We start from the raw sequence: 17,464 nt of genomic DNA, 5'->3' as shown, positions 1-17,464 counted from the left end.
CTTGTTTCTCCCCGAAGTTTTTGTATTTCAATCGTAAAATACACTTATGAGTCAGAAATAGAGTACCTGAATACAAAGCCCCAACTTTGTTATTAATTTTATTACAACGTGGTACCTCGGTTAGAGGAGCAACAAACATATTGTCGCTTGCTAGAGAAAAAGGATACGCGAAATTGCTTAGAAAACTTGTGTTCATATGTGAATTCCTTTTATCGAGGACTTCTATTGGAACGGAAAAGAGGAAATAATTGTGCAAATTAATATATACATTTACTTGCTATTCATAATTCTTCGAAGCATATCACATTGTCACAATCAAATACTCTATAATAAATTCTCTCGAATTCCTCGAGATTTCGTATTTTATATCGAACGATGTATCCCGCTATCACGTATTAAAATCACAGCTACGTGAGTGATTAACGTAATCCATCTCTGTACGTGTCTTGAACTATCTGGCAATCATCGTGATAAAATGAAATACCTTTAATTTCTCTAATCGTTTTCTCTATCGATATAAAATGACAATCTATGTATTTCTAACAGTTTATCCACGTTAATCGATCGAAAAACGATTGAAACAATGTGCCAATTTGTTTTCGAACGATCGAAATATTAGACAGATATAACTGTACGATCTCACGTTGTACTTTCAAGCGAATCGACTTACGATAACGCTCCTATATAATATCATAGAAGAATATTTTCTACTAAAGTGTGTATAGAAGTTGCATTTGCATAATTTAATAGTATACGCCACCAGAGTGTATCTTTCGTTTCACTTGTTTATACACCATGCGTACCACCTCTTGTTTCTGTATTTCAGTATTCGGTTACATTGTCCTCAAGGAATTCTTTCCGATAAACACGAGACACGATATTCATATTCCCGTTATTCGTAGAGATAAATCGGTATTTACACTGGCGAACAATTTTCTGTGCAAACAATTGTACGCAATTTATATTTGTGATTTGTATTTTCGACATATCGTGAACAGTCGTGCTGGCATAAATCTGAGCCAATTTTACTTGTACCTTCTTCTGCGTGTAGTCGATGGAAGAAGTATAGCGAGGTCGTAAAATCGGTTAGGCGTCGAAGTTTGTAATAAGAATCGACAGAAATTTGGGAAGATGAGGATTTGGTGTCTCAGTTAGGGTAGCGTGAAGTATGTCTTAGATTTGATTCAGTTCTAAGCGAAACACGGAGAACGCTGCATTGATCTTGAGTGTCCTGCGCTGATGGCGCTTTTTGGCATACTTTCTTCTTAATTTAAGCCTTGATTCTTGTCGTCTGCATACTTTCACTTTTTTAATTTTGAGAATTTTAAGATTTAAATTTGGAATTTCTATTCTAAAATTTTCTGTAAATTTTAAAATTCAAATTTGGAATATTTATAATTTCAGTTCTTTTAGTATTTTTGATTTTAATTTCAAAGGAAAAACGCGGAAACAGAAGATTTTGCGGTCACAACTAAACGTACTAAAATCATCCGCAGCGAAAGGGTTAACGCTTTAAATCACGACTTCGCTACATTTCTTCCAGCGACTATAAATGTAATACACGGGCATGCCCCTACGCATTCATCTACAGAAACATACGCAAATGTATGGAATATATGATACTAAGTGGTAATTTAAACAGAGCTAGATAATTATTGTTGTTGTTGATAGATCTCGATATGCGAAGAAATTAAAGATTAAGTATAAAAATGCGTCTGACGTTCAATCACATCGCGCAGATAAATATGAAATTTAACAAAACGTGTATTCCTTTAAACGTGAAAAATCAAAGGTGCTTACAAATACTCCCGAAATTTCATCCCATTCTGCGGTATAACACGGAGCCAAACAGTTATCTTCTCCACAACGGACACTTTCCATATGATTCGTAAACGTTAGACTAGAGTAATTCGTTAAAACCAAAAACCAAAAAATACTTAACTGTAACAAGAAATGTCTATTTCATATTGTACGATCATAAATTAAGTGTATGAAGAGTAAGAACTGATACAGCTTCAGGTAACTACGACTAGAACGCTACGACTACGACTTGAAATGGTATGCAAGGTGTCTTTTTATAACTTTGCAAACGTTCTTACGAAAATTGTTCGGTATGATCGATGACATAATCTGGTGTAAGTAGATTCTTTTCACAATATGAAAATATGATAGCGTTTCGTGAGACGAATTCAACGATATGCGACACGAAGTCATTTCGTTTTATGAAAAATCGTAAAATAGTGAAGAATCGGGGAATTAGGTCAACACTGTGACAAACTCTCCACGATTTCACAACTTTCTGTAAAACAAAAAGGCGTGAAGTGACACCTCGTTCAATTCGTCTCAACAAACTCTATAACATTAAGAATAGAAAAATATAGCTTTCCACTGAAAAAAAAAATTAATTTGATCCTGAAAGAGCGAAAAATCTGTCGTACCATATTATAGCCCAAAATTGTACCGAACAACTTTTGCAAAGAACATTGTTTCGACAGCTTCAATTCCTTCCGAGACACTCCATCGTGTTCAGTTAAAACAGACACCCTGTAGATTGTACGTTTCGTTTACATTCGATGTATATCGTAACATTCATCAATTCGATAAATACCGTCTTTTTAAATATTCTGAAATTTTATTCAATTTTCATGAAATCTAAATTTCGTTTAGAATTTATCGATTTAATATGTTACTTCGACGTCAGTATTTTGAGCATCTTGCATTTAATCATATTTAAAATACAAGCAGTATAAATTTCGATGCTCCAGGTTTGCTCGAACATTTTTCTGGAATAATTGTCGAAAGATTGAAAAAGATTTCTCGACTATTGACGATAATCTGTAAAAGTTTAAGGGAGAAAGGAACGTCGAGCATAATAGTCCCGATTTTGAGGAGCATAAGAATAAAGTTTCTGAGAGAAATGCAGCTGACCTACATATATAGAATAAAGGTGTTGTCGAATAGTTTTCTTACTGAAAAGTCGCGAGGATTATATCATTCGACCTGATGAATTTCGTGGCGGCTTCATGCCGCACAAAAGTTTAGAAGTAATCAAAACTTGTAGGAACATGCGCTCTACGATGTAGCGAAAAATTTGACAAGGTTCACACATTCTCGAACATATGCATACACGTATGTACATGTGGATAATATGACAAGTGTTTAAATGTTACACAATGACAATTAAAATTTGTCACATCGTTTAAAAGTAATTATATACGAATGAAGTTTTGTTACGTTTAACTAGAAAATTATTTTCAAGGGTTCGTGTTTGTTTGGATTTGTTGCATTAACGTTCATCTGGATAATTTCATGATTTTAGGATTCGTAATCTTCTTCCAGTGTTCGAAATGTATAGCAAACAGCGAATTAGCTTTCAATTTGTTACTAATTTTAGTTACATCTCGAATTTTTCAAATTCTGGAATTTTAGTGTATCACGAATATTAATTTTGGCGTCCCTTTTTGCAAGTGAAAATTTGGGCTACAAAATTTCAAAATTTGTGACAAAATTAATAAGAGAACTTCGTGCTGATATTAGATTTCACGTGAATTGTTACACTGTGCATTAAACGTTTTTATTTTATTCTTTCTGGAGTTTTGAATCACTTCTAAAGTTATTTTACAAATTCTTCGATGTACTTAAGACAACTCTAATTAGACTTTAAACTTGATTTCAGTTATTTGACATAATTACTTGCAAATCCATTACAGTGACAACGAGTTGTTAACACAAAATGTTACAATAGCCGACATCAAATTCCCAAACACTATCTGTAATTACTCTCTGATAGGAATATTTGTAATTCGCGTAAATAGGGACACGCGTTGAATTTGCTGAAAGAAACTTCAAACCGCGTAGTTGCGAAATACGTATTGCATATTTCGCGAAACGTGGAAAGTTTGAAATCCGCGTAATATTTGATTTGCTTTTAACGTTTTGAATCACCGTAACTGGAGAACATTTCGTCAGGATGAGATTTCAGTTTAGTTCGTTGAATCAGTCGTTTACATTTTCACCGGAGGTGGAAAAAATCGTGCTCCGTTAAAGCTTCCAATTAGCTTGGTTAACGGAATATCAAAAGTCTGTTCCGCGTAATATCGAAAATCAACATGTACATTTGAAAGAAATATTCCGGTTGCACGAAATAAATAAAAAATACGAGGAGTGAAATTCAAGTGACCTGATAAATTTATCGATTTTCAAGCCACTGTGAGTTTTCATTCGTAGAAATTTGCCTATTCCAAAGATCAGTTTAAATAGAAAAATCAGAGCGAATTATTTCTTCGAATCATTGTTAATTCCATTATGGTTTTTCTACTTTTTATTCGACGCAAAGTGTTAAGAACTAAAAATCTTTCCGAATTAATTTTTATTTATAGCTTAATTATGTTACGAAATATTTAAAAGAACTTTGTCTACGAGCTTAAGAAATGTAATTTCTTCAAATAATTTCTTCCCCCGAAGAATTAAGTTTGAAATTGAATTTCTTCAACGAACTGAGATTGTTTACCTATTATTAATAGAGTTTCCATCTCTGATCTTTCCATTGTATTCGTACACGTCCTCAAACTTGAACACCAAGGAATGTTTATTTGTCACGTGTGACTAGAAACGTGGTACTAAATTTATACTTTGACATTTAGTATGTTTAGTGCACTCAAATCATTTTTCGTCACTTCCATTTGTGTTCATCGTTGTATTTCTAAACATTGATCTCATACTCGTATTACTTAATATATACTGAACGTGTGTTAATTTTAGGTATTACTCAACATTCTATTCGAATTCAATATGCATATTTAACGCATATTTCGGTGCAACAAATGAAATGATGGGAAAGAAAATTGAAAGGTATTTAAACAAGCGAAAAAGTCTTTGTGCTTACGAAATTAGGCTTTCTTTTCATTGGGTGAAATTACAGTTATTTTCCAAATTTATTTACGAGCAAATATTCCAAATAACTCGATAAATTAGAAAATTCGTTGAAGATCCTGGGATATACAGGAAAATGACGACGATCGTCAGGATAAAAAGTTACGTGTGAATGCGTGTGCCTGTAAACGAATGTGACTGTGTAATAATTGTAAATTCATAGCGAGCGTAATGTTCCTTTAATCGTAATTAACTTAAGCAGAATAATATTGTCACAAATCATCAGCTGGTTGTGAATAAATGTTAATTAAGTATCCACCGTTAACGTGGAGATTTAGGTGTACGATGTCGACAGTTAAATGGAATAATTTACTTCAATGCAAAACTTGCACTAAGTTTGTCAAAAGCGAATTTCTAAATTAGAATCAAACGTAAAAACCGACATAATTGCTAAATTATATTTAAACACCATTTCCTGCATCTTTCTCTTAAAATTACACCTCTAACAGTAACTTCTCTCTCCCTGGTTTACCGTGAAATCAATAATTCCATTATAATTCAAACATTTTTAATTGTGGAAAAGCAATTTCAACGCAATGAAGATACAGCATCCGTATAAAATCCCAGATTTTATTCAAATTTAACAATACTCGTTGTCGTTTGAGGTCACAGTATCGTGGAAATTTCAATTCCACCTTACATTGTAAACTATTGTATTGCAATTTTTACGTCCGGTATAGAAACGGAAGAGAATTATCGTAATTCACTAAACGTCGTTTCTAATTGAGAAAATCATACAATTTTCCGTAATAGTTGCATCTGCCTTAATCTTTCTCTCTCTCTCTTTCTCATCTATTATCGACATTCACTGTAAGTATTGTATAATTATCCTTACTATTGTGAAAAGTGGCTCGCGGGATTGAATCAAAGAGCGTTAAAAGGCGGCGATTATCTTCGCCAATTGTGTAAATTTGCGTAACTCCACTTGTCAACGCTGTGTATTTATCATCGATTCAATCGAGAAACATGAATGTTGCGAAATTTGTTTACAAGCTGCTAAGAGGGGAATAGCGCAGAATTTTCTTGTTCGAGGATTATTCAATGAAGGAGGCCAACATTTATTCGAACTTCAATTTGAATACTATACACTGATCGTTAATGCTGTCTATTGTCTATCAAACATTTTATATCTTCGATCTGTATACATTAAATAGAAAATATTCTTCTGTATCCTTGTACCGCATTTTTATTACCATTTTCCCGCACTATTTTCACCAATTTGCTAATTACACCGATGTTCTAGACTACTTGGCCAATGAGAAACAATTTTCTCGACAATGGGTCACTATTGAAATAAGAGTTTCGCCGATCTTTGAAGAACTTTGCAACTTTGAACGGTACACGTTTTGCTCGAATAATTCATTTTGCAAACTTTGAAACGTGAAATTTTCCAGCTTAATTCGAACATTCTGGTGAAACTTTGCGCAAAAATTTGGTCGACGATATTTCCAACTCTTCAAGCAATCTGTTCGATATTTCATTTGCTGTGTTTGACAGGATTGCAACGTTTTCGGTGATCTCGTTACATTTACTTGTTGTTATTTGTATTTATTTGGGTAAATACAGAGGATCGAATATTTTTATTTAGCTTTCAGCGTTGCTTACCACTTGAAAGAGAAACATACGAAACCGCGATATTTCGAAACGCGTGAACAAATACACGATTAAAACTCGATCAGGATCGTGATTTTCTGCCGTGTACTTTAATTGCAAGTATTAATTTTGGAAAATTGCAAGAATATGCTGGTGTGAAGAATTTCGTCGCGAAATCGCACACACGGTTGGGAACGTTGATTGTTCGATACTAAAGCTAACGTGAAACAATCGGTGTGTAGTTTTAAGCACTTAAGAGGTTCTTCAGTGTCAACTTCTTTTACTGTTTGACATTATTTAGCTGCTTTTTAAATGGGATCGCGATGGTAAAATGTATTTTATCACGGTGGAACGGATTATTCAGAGTGCAGCGAACTGCCGCTTTTAAGCTAATGAGTTTTTTGATCTTTACGATACGAAAAGTACACGCGTTGGTATTATAAGTAGAAGAACGTATTGGGTATTTTGAGCAACGTTATGTTATTTTCAAATATTTAATACGTCTACTGTAGGTACTTTCAGCAGCACTATAGTATTTTTAAATATTTAATGTATTTAAATTGGGTATTTCCAGCAACACTGTAGTATTTTAATATATTTAACACGTTAAACGCCCATCTTGTTTCGCTTACCGTTCCATTCAGGCCACACTTGGCCGTCAAGTGGGCCATGCGAACTATAAGCAGAAGACGACTAACGAAAAGTATACTGTCAGTCGCCGGTGACTGACATGGCGCTTAACGTGTTAAATTAGGTATTTTCAGCAACACTGTAGTATTTTAGTACATTTAAATTGGACACCTTCAGGAACATTGTATTATTTTTATACAGAACGAGTGACCCATAAATTTGAAATATTTTCCTTACTTTTAACGGCAAGAAGTACAATAAATAAAATTTACGGCAGTATGATAGGCTCTTTCAGCATTTCGCTGAAACTTGAATTCTTCTACCACATTTCTCTGTCTGTCATATATCCTCCCTTTCTTCTATTTTCTATCTATTTCTTCTTTTAGAAGAGAAAGGTTTCCTTCAAGCCTGGTTAACTTACGTACGTACACTTGTAACAGACAAATTCACAAGGGACTAAAGACACATATTTTTCTTTCGCTTTCATCTTACTTTTTCGCGAATTTTCCAACATCTATTCTATACCGACTGTCGTTTTCTACATCCACTCTTTTGTGCTAACAACGTGCTAAATTTGCATGCAAAGTGCGTCAACCTCGAAGAATCACGTGTATCGGAAAAAAAATCAACAATACTAGAATTATTTGGATAAAAAATTTGAAAATATTCAACTGATATAATTAAATAAACTGTGTCTTATTTTTATCGATATACAAAATTGGGCCTGTTTGACACTTCACGTAATCGTGGTAGATTTATAAATTCTGTACAAGCGTGAAGTCCTCCATTTTCTAACACTTTTGCTTTCTAGAAATTAGAGATGAGAGCTGAAAGTTGCATTTATGCCTCCAGAATAAATTTGAATTTTTCATTCGGTAGTTATCTTAAAAAAAATTTCCAAAATTTATCTACTTTAGACGACTCAGAGTAGCGGAAACTTTTCACCCTTTCGTGGTGAAAACTTTCTGGTCGCAGAAGAGAGTTAACAAGAAATACGTAACAACAACAACAAATTAATTGCAACCTGGTATTTATCGCTATTATGAAGAAGAAAGAGTTTTACGAAGATGAAAGTACTTAAGTAAGTACTTCAGTGACACAGAATAAAGTCAATGAATCTCAATTTTTCGACCAATCGCAAACAATATGGACACAATCGGCTATAGAAAGTATTTGTAAGAAGATTTTCAGACCTCGTTATTACAAAATGTGAAGCGTTTTTAATCATTTTAACTTCAGAATCTCTTCCTCGAACGTTTTCTCTCCAATTATCGGATTATTAAAACCAATAAAGTATCGAAGGCTAAGTTCTCCACGAGGATTGGAATAATGTATCAGGAATTTAACTCTAACAAAGAACGATTACAAAAGAAGTAATAAAGTATAACGAGCAATATAAGAACAATTCGATGCTGTGTAATCAAATGAGCGTTAATGATCACAGGGGCTTTAAATTGTTTTTCTTTGTTTTTTTAACTCGAGCACAAGGTGGATATAAAGTTACTGCGGAATAATTGTGAGATGAACAGCAATACGAGATACGAATTCTACATATATATGAAAAAGCAGTATGTGTATAATAATCGTTAAATTTGTACTTCTAAAGTTGCATTCGAAATTATTAACACGTTAACGTGCAGTTGCTAATTATCGAAGCACCATTGGGTCAACGATGCTGCTCGATTGTCCTTGTCCATCATAAACTAATAAACAGTCCTTTCCAGCCGTCTTCCTAGCCCCTAACAAATTCCTTCCCTACCTGGTCATGTTTCCTATCCCTTTCCCCCTTCCGGGTTTTCCCCAAATTATTTCAACTTTTGCACACCACCTTCACCCTCACGTTCTCCTTCCGCTAGTTTCCTAATATCCAATCACACCTCCGCATTTTTCGAGTCCTTCTTTTCCACCACCTTCAACGTACACCGACCTAATATATACCCACGCACCACCACAAAATAGAGAGTTCAAAAAAGACACTTCACGAGGACCAGTAAAACCAAAAGACACATCTCAAGTATCATTCCTTACCTCCGGAAACGTTCGTAAGGAAAAACACTGTACGATACGCGGTGTCGAAACATCGGAGTGAAGAGTTACGATCTTCACTAACGCCCCGTCTTTAGTAAAGTAGATCGCGTTGCATCGCGAACTCGTGCAAAAACAGATGCTACTTACTGTAGCCAGAAGAATCGAAATGAACTTTATAAAAGTATAAATTAAGTGTATTGTAAATATACGTGAAAATATTTAAAAATGAAATTTTGTCTGGAAAATAAAAGTTTGCCGAATATTCGATCGGTTTAGTAATAATTTCACTTAATTTGTATCAGCTGCTGGCATTAAGTTTCATTGGCAGTTTAAAGTTTAGGTGGATATAAAGTATTTCCCTCGTTAAAAGTTTCGCCACTTTGAACGAGCATAAAGTTTCAATTTGTGTTTACTATGACACTCTGTTAATGCATTTCGTTCCTTTACTTTCTGGATTCAGCAATTTCATGGGTGAAAAATGTTACTAAGATATGTTGTACCAAAGGGTTTCACTACTTCAACTTTGTAACTTCGAGTCTCGTTAAGATTTTCATTCGGGCTTTTAATTTTCTTGCAATTATTTAAATAGCTGCACAGACACTTCGCTTTCATGTACAACCTACGAAATAATTTATTTTCTAAATTTGTCTTATATTAAGTTCAAATTTAATTCAATTTCTTCAAAAATTTTAATTCTAATTTGACTGATACTTCCATTTGTAAATATTTTATTTACGATGAGAAACTGACACTTTTGAAACATACAAAGTCACTACTACACGCATGAAACATAGGTGGGAGAAATAATTGAAATGGGGAGTCAATACGTGCGATAAAAGGATTCGAGTGTGTGTAATCAATTTATAAGTTCATTATTTCACCATCTACGTATATTACATTTTTGCCGAATTCCACGTTTCATTATTCCCCTGTTAAAAAGTCAATCGTACCTGAATGCAATGCAATTGAAGAACAAGGTATGTTACTAAATATCTTTATTTCTGCACTACTTTCGACTCGCAGTTGCCTACCTGTTATTCCACAGAAATCTATACCATTCACGTAAGAATTACCTAACCGTAAACATATATCTCTTGTTTGGCTTTACTTTGTCGTTCTATTTTACACGAACCAACGTTCGATTCTCCTTTTTAACCGTGCACACCAATAAACGAGATTCCGTTTCTGACTAGATCCGCATTTGTCAATGTATCGCAGCTACGCAATTATAGGTTCGCGTAATGACAAGACCAATTAGCGATTATAATTTAACGCGCACCATTTGCAATGCTAGTACAATTTACACGTAATTTCTCTCGGCCGATAACTTGATTCCCTTGTTGTTATGCTACTACTTTACGGCTTCATTATTGCATTCATGCATGTGCCAGCAAATATGGACTCTGTTACCGGTGTAGGAAGTTCAATGTATACACCACCGCAATATCTAAGTGAAGCTGAAAATTTTCATACCGCGTGAAATTTCTAGTTAATGCATAGAATATCAGGAAATAGTGGAATAGCGTATCAAATGTTTATTATATCCACATCGAGTGTACAGGTGTTACGGTTGTTCTGTGAATTGTATCGAGAGAGATCTGCTATCGAGAGAACTGTTAAGGCGTATCCTGTAGCCGGATTTATGGCAGCGAGTCAAGTGGTCGCCGTCGCAGGCAAATATCGCTTTCTCAAAACACCACAAGTGTTTATTGCGTTGCCTGCGACACTTAGTCCCTGGGACCAGACCCCGCCATAAATCCTGGAGTCTCCAAACGGGAAATAGAAAAGTGGCCCACGACTTTTGTCAACGTCGATGGGCCATTTGACTTTAACAAAGCCTAGAAAAGCGGAGATTCCACAGGATTCCCACGCATCCGTCCACCGAACACTATCTCCGGTCGTTGTCTACCCTACCCTAAGATAACGCACTAAGGGCGAAATCGAGGGAGGTTGCGATGCACCGGAGTAAACTGATTGGTGATCTAGAAAAGGAAAAATCAGCAATCAGGGTGTTTTTGGGAAAATAGGAGTCTTCGTCGAGGGAAACCGCAGAGACTCCAGGAGAAACACTTGGCCACTCGCAAGAGAAACACCTCTCACTTCGCAGTAGAATTTATACCTTGAATTAGTTGTAGAAAGTTAAAAACTTAGTGTTTCAATCAAGAAACTGGTCCTTCGTAGCCTTGGAACATTAGTCGGCACACACGTGCAGAAACCGGCAACGTTTGAACGATCGAAAGATCAACCGCAAGCCGTAACAGAACTGTTTCTTCACTTTGTCGCCGTTTTTACAATTTTGGAAATTTCGAAGAAGCCAACAGGAAGCTGAAGTTATGTTTAACAAGGGAAACTTTCGTTCTTTTATTTCAGAGGTAATGTATAGTCTTTAGAGCGATCACTGCTAATTAGGATGATGATAAGAGGAGCTTCAGAGAAACGCCCATAACTTTTAGGAAAATTCTCATTTTTGGGTCAAACTTTGTTTCTTGCTTTGTCAATGTGCTTTGTACGCGTGGTTAAAATAGGAAGAAATTCCATCGAATAGTATAGTCACAAAAAAATCTAACGTAGCGCCACCTCTTTTTAGTGTTCAAACAGATGTGATTCATTTAAAAATGATGAATTTGGCGTGAGAAAGTGACAATTAGGGTAGTTATCGATCACTCCATTATTGTCCAAATGTAATTTGCTTTGATTTGTACGATTTTAGCAATATATTAGCTATTGTTTCAATTTTCACAATTCTCTCGACAGCATACAGTTTCCTATTTGACGCAGCCTCCGTTAAATCCACCCAATAATCTTTGCGATTTTTTACATTTCACCAAGTGTCTTGAAAGTTATGACAACACACGTGCATAAATGCAGATTTTATGTAAGCATTATGCGTTATTTCATGTATTATGTATTCTAATTACAATTAAAGTAGCCAACCTCTTTATATAATGAGGCAAAAATTATGCATGAGACAGAATGAATATGCGTAACTGCTTTTGCTATATTTAATATAATATGTAAATTGTAAGAATTTGGTTGAAATAACAAATCCAATTTTTTTTTGTTTTACCTGAATCAGTATTAAACATTTTTAGTAAGATTTATCATAAAATCTCTACAAATGGTTAAATAAATTCTATCAATTAAAACCCTTTATTTAATTCCAGTTCGCGTTGATTCTGTTTTTTTTTTCAGTTATTATTACGGACTTTTATTCGACATTCTACACACGTCGCACTCGCGTTTTTGCGAATTTTCTAAAACTCCTTTCTTCTGCAAATATGTTTATGTCTCTGCGTTTTCTCGTATTTCTGTCAACTTCCATCATGAGTGTGTGCAGTGAAAATGCAATTTCCTATGGCTTTGAAACAATTTCCGGGGCAGAGTAAAAATATTTGGAAAGTAGAAGGATTCATTTGTTTGCGGTTATGTAGAAAATTCAGTGAACGATAAATTGTAATTTTTCAGTATAAACGACGTTATTTATATTTCTCCTCCGTGTAACAAAATACCGTAAAATTTCCTGCAATAATTTACACAATTAAAAAAGGAAAGAAAAATTTGTAAATTCTATTTATTATAAATTTCGATTGAAATTAGCCGTGCATTGGAGAATTTATCAATTAATTCCTGCTTGCAGTTGATAAAAAAAACCTTGTCATTAAAGAAGATTCTAAACCCAGCGAATGAGTCTAATTAAAATCTTAGCATCAGCGGAGTGATTAATTAGTTTTAATAATGGAAGCCTCGGCGAAAGAAGATACTTTGTGTCGCTAAATTCAATTTATTAAGGGTACAATTAAGATCTTCGAAATATCAGCCTGTAAATGTAAGAAATAACCGACTAAATTCTATAAACAAAGTACAGAATTTATTTACATAATCGACGGTGCAAAATTATATTTCGCAAATTAAATTAGAAAAAAAGTAGCCGAAGACTTGTTCACATCGCGATTTTATTTAAGGATCGACGATTTATCGTTTAACGTGGCTTACAATTTGAACGATCGTCGCGTGAAACGTTTAGAAAGCGGATTATTAAAATTGATCGATTTACTCTTACAAATGAATCGTTCGATTCGTTGATGTTACCAATTAGAGGCAGCTTTGCACGTTTTAACAGAGGCCCTTAATTTCCATTACGATGGAAGGTAATTATAATCGGCGTTGGTCCTTTGATAAGGTCCAGCATTGATCAGTTTGTAAACCATCCTTGGATTACAATGGTTTTCGCACATCAAAGAGGACTGTTCAGCGTTCTGAACATCGGAATCTCTGCTGTGGTTACTTAATACTATAAGATTACATTATTATTTCCGATTGACTTAATGTGCGATGCCTTTGCAACAATAATTACGTGTTACAAGCACAATTGGTTGGAAATTTCAAGGTAAAAAGTGAATTTATTCTTGTATTCTTACGAATCCATTTATCTCTGAAAGAAACAAAGTGTGAAACAAACCTCACCTTATTAAAGAACATTTTTAAATTGAATGAAATTGTTACATTTTCTGAAGAAAAGCGTTTAGCTATATCACGTCTGTTTTTTATTCTTAATTCAAAAAATTAATCTTCTCATCGAAACCCAAAAATTTGCATAAACAGTCGTGAAATAATCAACATCGATTTTCACGAAGTTTTGTGTTGTACAAAGTTGGATAACAAATTCTTTCACATTTCCATGGTGTATGTAAAATTAGGTTCAACTGTATTTCAGTTCTCACAACTATAATTGATCCAGAACATCTTCCACAAGTCTTGTATCAGCATCAAAAGTCTACTTCTATATCACGTCTATTTCGTTATTCCTAATTAATTCAACTTTCGATCAATACCCAGAAATTTGTATAAACAGTCTTGAAATAATTAACATCGATTTGTCACTGATAAATTCTATCATACTTCGACGGTGCACGTAAAATTAGGTTCGAGTGTATTTCAGTTCCTACAACTGTAGTTGATCCAGAAAACCTTCCACAAGTCTCGTTTTAGCATCAGAAGTCTACTCAAGAAGAAGTCTAATTAGTTACACTAATTGTTTGTAAAAAATCCAGTTCATCTTCACGATGCTCATATTTACGAGGCTATCAAACGCTTTATTCTCCGATGCACTGCCTTTCGTTCATCTTTTTCAAGCCGATCCTCGACCGATCTGAAGCATCCCCTTCACGCTCGTGAGGGCGACTCACGCTCGTTTTAAGCAGTCACTCTCAGCGGACGATTACTCCCGTTTTCCTTCACTTCGTTCCGGAGTGTAAAGCATCAACCCACATCAATTATCATCGCAGAGCTACACACTTACATTTCCGCGGTAAAGTTGCGAAACGTCGTCGTCAAACTTAATATTGGCGCTTCTCCTAGAGTTATGTGTCTCTGCCGATTCTAGTATAACTTTCTTCACTCAACACTGCCACTCTTTTTGCTGAATATTTCAGCCCGAACTTTGTTTCTTCTCCGGTTCGAACTCGAACGAATAAAGCTATTCTACAACTCACGTTGCAGATATTTCAGAGTTTGATATTAGTTTATGCGAGGTTTTTGATGCAGTAGAATTGCGGAACGACAAATAGTGCTCGATCGATATAGTTTGAAAGATGCCGATTCTCGTTTGTTACGTTCTTTTCCAACTGAAATTCGGCTATTCCTATGGTGTAATTGATGTGAATTTAGTTTAGCGACGATTCTGGTTGAATTTGAAGGAAGGAGAGATGTAACACTGAGATTGAGCTTGAAGCGAAAGGTATGACTGTAATTAATTGGACATTATTAGCGACGTTAAAGCTTCCATGTCTCTGTCAGAGATATAACAATATGGAACTATTATATGTAAGGCGCTGTGCAATGCGCCTAGGCAACGACCGCGGGACCCAAGCTGCAGGGGCCTTAGACAAGGCTGAGCGCAGGCTGCACCCCCATCCCAAGGCTTGCAAGGTCCCAACGGCCGAAGAAACATATTGTAAGGCGCTGTGCGACGCGCCTAGACAACAACCGCGGGACCCAAGCTGCAGGGGCCTTAGACAAGGCTGAGCGCAGGCTGCACCCCCACCTCAAGGCTTGAAAGGTCCCAACCGCGGGACCCAAGTCGCAGGGGCCTTAGACAAGGATGAGCGCAGGCTGCACCCCCACTCCACGGCTTGCAGGGCCCTAACGGCCGAAGAAACGTATAAAAACGGGAAAAAGGGCAGCGGCCCACACAATATCGCAATTAGTCACCGAGGAGCGAACCGACGTTATTTTAAATCAGTTATTTTAAACGCCTGTATTTCCTTAGTCTTACATATATTTTTGCCAAATTTTCTAATTTTCGTTGCATGTCTTTCAAATTTAGAGCTCTCACGAGCTTGTAACTTGCGAAAATATCGTAGAAATGGATGTTCCACGTGAAAATTTGTAACGAGTCCAAGTACGCAAGAGTTTCAAGTGTGATTAAGGAATGTTTGAGCTAGAGCGATAGACACACGAACGAAAACCATTTAGTCTAGAGTGTTAGAGGTGAGAAAGAAGAGTGTTTGGGACAAAGTGGTTGAGATTACGGTGTGAACGAAGGATGCACGTTTATCCGGGAATTTATTCCCCAGGGACGTTCGTACTGTTTGTTTGAAATGAGCGAGATGAATAGGGAAGTAGCGCGAGAGAAAATATAAGGGTGCAAGGATATACAGCGTGGAATAAACGTGACAGAATTAATTCGGAATTAGCCTCTTTGAGAGTCGATTGTGAGAATACTGCGAAATTTGCGAGTACTTTAAGTGTGTTTAATAAACAGACATTACTGTTTTTATTAAAATCGACGTCCTTAACTATTCTCGTAGTTGTGAACCACACGTAGGATTTACACTACCGGCCAAAAGTTTGGAATCACCGAGCATTGCAATTTACACAAAAATTTCCAGAAAAGAGTCAGCGACTTTGAGAATTTTTTATCATTCGAATCAATTGATATGATATAATTTGATAAAAGTAGAATTGAGATAAACTTCAAATCCATGAAAAATTAGCAGCAGATTTAATATTGATGAAAAGTGGGAGGTGATTCCAAACTTTTAGCCGATAGTGTATATAGAGTGTCACGTGAAATAATTGCCACAATATTTTTGGAATTTTTAGGACGATGAGACGTGGGAAAGAAAATTTTTAAATTTCATTGACAGAAATGCACTAATTTTTTATCATATTATTTGAACAAGTGGAATTGTTCAAATGTTCACATATTCGAATTCTTTCTTTGAGAACATGCAATCTTTACTTGCGCAGCACAACTTTCAAGGTATTTCTACCTTCAATCCGTTAACACTAGAAAGCTGAAGCTCTTGGAGGCTTTAATTTAGTTTCAATTATAAAAAGATAAACACGATACCTAATTCCTTCGTTTACAATCGTTAAATACAATTGCTACCTAAACGCAGAAGTTACCTCGCGAAAAAAAACCTAAAGTTCAACCCTTTGCGGACATTTTTCGACACTCCCTTGGGCTTCAATTAAACAAGTTTACTCAGCAATCACAGGTGTACGCGAATTTTTACATTTATAAAGCCTCTGTCGCGTCGCGACCATTATACACGCGAATTACGAGCACGCGGTACGTCAAAAAATATGTAAAATTTGAAAAAACGAAGTTTCTACCGGAAACTTCAATCGGAGTTAGCTACCTTGAACTTTTTTCCCTACGTACTACAGACCTTGTGGTAATCACACAGGGGTTTTAGAAATTTGCTGAATATTCTTTTTCATATATTCAACGTACCCTTGTTGATATTCAACAAATGTCTCTGTACCGCGCCTACACCGGAGTAATGAGAACAAGTTGGGGCCGCTATTAATTGTAGACACGGACGTGCAAGCTCTTTTAATTAAGGCTATAATTATGACTTGTTTACCATGGATGCTCTTCTGTCTTCTCACAGCTTCCTGCAAGAATCTCCACGTTCATCCGTTCTAAGCTTCTTTTACCATTTTATAATCACCTTGAGGTGTACCAATGAGAAAATACCCTCCCTTTAAGCAACTACACGTGAGAACTTGAAGATTTACATAGAAACCTGCGAGTAGTTGTGATTTTGACTCAAAAAATCTTCGAAAAATCCCAATTTTGCTAGAATTAATTTCCTTTGATTAATACAGCCAAAAACACTGGTCGACCGGGAACGGTTACTTTTGACGAATTACGAGCACGCGGTACGTCAAAAAATATGTAAAATTTGAAAAAACGAAGTTTCTACCGGAAACTTCAATCGGAGTTAGCTACCTTGAACTTTTTTCCCTACGTACTACAGACCTTGTGGTA

This window comes from Habropoda laboriosa, unplaced genomic scaffold (genome assembly GCF_001263275.1).
Source record: "Habropoda laboriosa isolate 0110345459 unplaced genomic scaffold, ASM126327v1 scaffold22, whole genome shotgun sequence".
NCBI lineage: Eukaryota > Metazoa > Arthropoda > Insecta > Hymenoptera > Apidae > Habropoda > Habropoda laboriosa.
This window is presented reverse-complemented; position numbering follows the sequence as displayed.